Source organism: Macrobrachium nipponense, chromosome 3, assembly GCF_015104395.2.
Source record: "Macrobrachium nipponense isolate FS-2020 chromosome 3, ASM1510439v2, whole genome shotgun sequence".
NCBI lineage: Eukaryota > Metazoa > Arthropoda > Malacostraca > Decapoda > Palaemonidae > Macrobrachium > Macrobrachium nipponense.
The window spans coordinates 93,891,938-93,896,937 of NC_087202.1; the positions used below are offsets into that span (position 1 = coordinate 93,891,938).

The window sequence follows — 5,000 nt, forward strand, 5'->3', positions numbered from 1 at the left end:
CCCTGTTTGGAGGAATTTCTGAAAAAGCTCTTGCATGTGCTTTTGTAGCTGGACTTCCAGAGAGAGTTCGTCAGCTGTTGAGAGCCGGGTCTCGCATGGAGGCCCTCGATCTGGAACAGATTTTGGCACGGCGGTTCTGAAAGATGACCTTCCTTCTGTTTCAGTGGAAACATGTTTTGGCGCCACAGGAAGCTTGGGTTCTGTGCCAGTAGAAACAACAGTTCAGAAATGTCATGTATGCCTTGGACCAAATCACTTTGCCAGGGACTGTCTTGCTCGCAACCGAGTAAATGGTCGATTTCGGAGAAGGGTAAAGTGCTATAGGTGTGGTGGAATGGGGCACATTGCGTCAGCTTGTCCGGGAAACGAGCAAGGAGAGGAGGCATCAGCGCCAGCCTCCTCTCCCCAAACCCACTGAGTAAGGTGCTGCCAAGTACTGTTTTGAGTGTAGAGGGTCTTCAGTATTGCGTGTTAGTAGACACTGGGTGTTCTCAAAGCATTGCTCATGTCTCATGCTGTAAGGCATGGAACAAGTGCGCAGTTAGCATGATAACTGTGTGTGGGCAAGAATGGGTGTGTGAAGGAATGGGCGTCGTGCACTTGCAGCTCAGTAATGGAGCTACTGCCAGCATTTCTGTATGTGTAAAATGCCCCTCGGTTTTAAATTTCTTCTCGGCATGGATGGTGTGAGGGCTCTAGGAGAAGTCACTGTCGATACCCAGGGTGGTGTACGATTTGGAATGGAAGACAATCTTTTTTCTGCAGCTGCTGATGTGAAGGTGGGGGTGGATGAGCGTGATTTTAGTGCAATTTATGATCCTGTGATTAAATGTTGGACAGCTACATGGAAATGGTCTGAGGGCAAGGAGCCTGGCGTCCTGGAGAATGGAGTAAAGGCATATTCTGTACCTCAGTTGGCAAAGGACCTGTATGAATCAGAGCTACAAAGATGGGTGAATGATGGCTGACTGCTTCCTTATGATGAGAATAAATATGGACCAGCTAAGGGGCTTATTCCCCTCATGGCTGTTGTGAAGCAAAATAAAAAGAAGGTGCGGCCTGTACTGGACTTCAGAGAACTGAATACGTACATTGATGCATTTACAGCAGACTCGGATGTGTGCTCAGACAAACTACGTGAGTGGCGCAGGCAAGGAGTGAATGTATCTGTAGTAGACTTGGCTAAAGCTTACCTGCAAATAAGAATCCATGAGTCTCTGTGGCCATACCAGACTGTATATTTCAAAGGCCAGAGGTATTGCCTGACTCGACTGGGGTTTGGCTTGAATATTGCTCCGATGGTAATGAAATCTGTTTTAAACTGTGTTCTCCTTCAGGACCCAATTGTAAGAAAAGGAACATCAGCTTATATTGATGACATCTTGGTGAATGAAGATATTGTTAAGGCCAGCTGTGTAGAGGAGCATCTTAGAAATTTTGGGCTAGTAAGTAAACCACACCAAAGACTTGCTGAAGGGGCTCGAGCATTGGGCCTGAGAGTTTGGGGGGAGCAGGAGAGTCTTTTTTGGAAAAGGGACAATGACCTGGGCGATGCACCAAGACAATTGACTCGGCAAGCAGTGTTCTCATACTGTGGTAGACTGTTAGGCCATTACCCTGTTTGTGGATGGCTGCGAGTGGCGGTAGCATTCATCAAGAGAAGAGTCAATAAAGTCACTGAAGGATGGGATGACGTCATTAATGATGATTACATCAAAATGTGTTTGCAGGAACTTCTGGAGAAGGTTAAGAAGGATGACCCTGTGAGAGGACAGTGGAATGTCACCGGTGACAAATTCAAGATCTGGGTGGATGCTAGTTCTCTTGCGCTTGGTGTTGCAGTGGAAGTAAATGGTTCCATTTTGGAAGATGCCAGCTGGCTGCAGAAAGACGACTCTTGCCCCATCAATATGGCTGAGCTAGATGCAGTCATTAAAGGATTGAATCTTGCACTGGCTTGGAAGATACAAAAGGTGGAATTAATGACTGACTCATCTACTGTGCATAAATGGATTTCAGATGGACTTTTAGGAAAAAAAGCAGATTGGAAGGACTAAGGCTGCAAGTGAAATGCTCATCAGAAGAAGACTAGGAATAGTTCTTGTCATTGATAGAAGAGTGTGACCTCCAGCTGTCTATTACACTTGTGTCTTCTGCCAATAATAAAGCTGACAGTTTGACACGTGTACCTCAGCGCTGGCTGAGGGACCTATGTTCATGTCACCAAGATGCAAAACTTGTGTGTGCTTCTGTTGTCCCTGCCATTAGTGATGGAATTAAGGAGATCCATCATGCTGCTGGTCACCCGGGTGTGAGAAGAAACTCTCATTTTGTGAAGAAAGTCCATCCAGGAGTACCAGGCGGCAAGTACAGGCTGTTGTCAAATGCTGTGAGGCATGCCAGTCAATAGGCCCGGCCCCAGTGAAGTGGCAGAAGGGTAGTCTGGAAGTAGATAGAGTGTGGCAGAGAGTTGGCATGGATATTACTCACTATGATGGACGGCCGTATCTTACTCTCATTGATTGTGGACCATCTCGATTTGCCATCTGGCGTCAGCTCCATTTTCAGACCAGTGAGAGCATCATCGGGCAACTTGAGACAGTGTTCTATGAACGAGGAGCGCCGGAGGAACTGTTAACTGACAATGACACTGCTTTTCGCAACAAACTATTTGCTGACTTTGCAAAAAAGTGGTGCGTGCATCTTAATTTTAGATGTGCTTATGTTCCATCAGGAAATGGTATAGCTGAGAGATGCCATCGAACTGTTAAAGTCATTGCTGCAAGGAAAAGGCTGTAGCATTGCAGAGGCTGTATATTCTGTATAATTTGATGGCCTCGTGATGGACTGCGACTCAACGGACCTGCCCCCGTCAGTATGCTGTATTCTTACCCTGTGAGGGTCCGAGGAGTGGATCCATGCTCAATGAACAAAGTGGCAGTGAGTGGCCCCTACAAAGTAGGTGATGAGGTGTGGGTAAAACCATCCAACATGCGATGCAATATGCAATTTGAAAGAGGCAAGGTTACGAGAGTTTTGTCAGAACAAGCTGTTGAAGTCAATGGAGTTCCACGCCATGTTAGAGATCTTCGTTCATGTTCTTCACAAGGATTGATATGAGTGAAGAAACTACTGATGCTGAGGATGAGGAGCTTCTTATACAGCTTCCTGTTCATGAAGATGAGGGGGAAGAGGAAGATTCAGGCACTGTTGCTGAGTGCAACGCGAATTCAAGACATTCAACAAGAGTTAGAAGAGCTAGAGTTTGTAATATATGTGAATGTAATTCAGGGGGGAGTGTATAATTATTGTTTGAAACTGTTAATTACTGTTTGGGTTTAATTGGACAGTTTATGTATAAAGGTATTTCTGTTGTTGTGGGTTATTAAGGAAGAGGTGTAAATGACCGTTTATGACTAGTTGAGTTTGTATATTACTTGTTGTTGATTGTCAATGATTATTTAAGATGTTCTCTTGGAGAGTGGGGAGTATGTGTGGTTAGTTGAAATCAAGCCCTGTAGGAGATTATTACCTCTCCACCAAAGGATCGTTGTGTGTCTGTATCCATTATATATATATCATTTTTTAAGTAAAGAAGAAAAAACCAAGTCTGTGTTTCTTTACTGCCACAGTTTTTGCAACATTAATTTTTTTCGTCTTTCACCTAATCTATACCTTCAAATGGAACGCTAAAGGCGGTCACACTAACAATATTTTCGTCGACTTTTTCTGAGTTTGTCGTCGATTATCCAAAAAAAGTCGACGTCATTCTGTACTCTGGATGTCACACACGTTCTTCTTCGTACTGTCGTCGTCAAAACATTTAAACAATCCGCCTCAGCTGTGACTTCCAAAAGTGTTAAAACAAGAATTACTTTTAACGGAAAGCCATCTATCACATTGCGTCGTGCTGTTAGGTATTTAATGATGTTCTTAAAACGACGTAAATACGAAGGGTTTATTACAGACTAGTAAAGGAACTGAACATGGAAGACGAGCTAACCATGAAGAACTGAACAATTCATTCATAAGCATCGTCTCTCCGTTATATCTTCGACCAAAAACTGTTCTGATAACCTTGTCCACTGTACCAAACTCTACATCTTCCTTTTCACGACTTGAAATGCGCGCTCTCCGAGATGTAAACAAACAATATAGTCGACGGTAGCGGTGGGTTGAATTCGATCGCGGTCGTTTTCAAAATTCGTGACGACGAAACCCGAAAGTCGTCGTCAAAGCATGAAAAGTCGACGTCAAATTCAAAAGTCGACGGAAAATTCGTTAGTGTGACTGCGCCTGAAGGCTATTTCATAGGTTACCTAACTAATATCTGTCATATATGTAAAAATGAAACTGATCGCACAACTTTATTTTTTCCGGGCATAAATGGATTAAACTAGGGTGCACTGTTCTTTCGCACAAAAATCCTCGAGCAACATGAAAACATAATACCACAAACTTATGGGCAGACAACAAGTGATCACAGTGGTGTGTGTTATCCTCAACGCAAATTAAATATATATATATATATATATATATATATATATATATATATATATTATATATATATTATTTATTTATTTGCGTTGAGGATAACACACACAACTGTGATCACATGTTGTTAGCCCACAAGTTTGTGGTATTACGTTCCATGTTGATCTATGATTTTTGTGTGAGAGAACAATGCACTTGAGTTTAACCCATTAATGCCCAAAAAAAAAAAAAATAATTCAAGTACGTACAACGGTCAAAAAGATCAAAGAATGGTGACGGATTATCCTAACTGAAATGTTCTCGGCTCGGCCAACGCAGAATCAGAGGAATTTATTTCTGGTGATAGAAATTCACCTCTCTCTCGATATAATGTGGTTCGGATCCCACAATAAGCTGTAGGTCCCATTGGTTCATTAGCCACGTGAAAATGTCTAATCATTCGGGCCAGCCCTAGGAGAGTTGTTAATCATCTCAGTGGTCTGGTAAAACTAAGATATACTTAACCT

At 43.0% G+C, this 5,000-nt stretch overlaps 1 protein-coding gene and 1 pseudogene across 2 annotated transcripts in view; both read left to right on the forward strand.

Moving 5' to 3' along the window:
* LOC135222246 (uncharacterized) overlaps window positions 1-3,539 on the forward strand; it is a 3,930-nt pseudogene extending 391 nt beyond the window's left edge.
* LOC135221894 (uncharacterized) overlaps window positions 1-5,000 on the forward strand; it is a 242,643-nt gene that overhangs the window by 17,576 nt on the left and 220,067 nt on the right. The gene's annotated exons all lie outside the window — the stretch shown is intronic.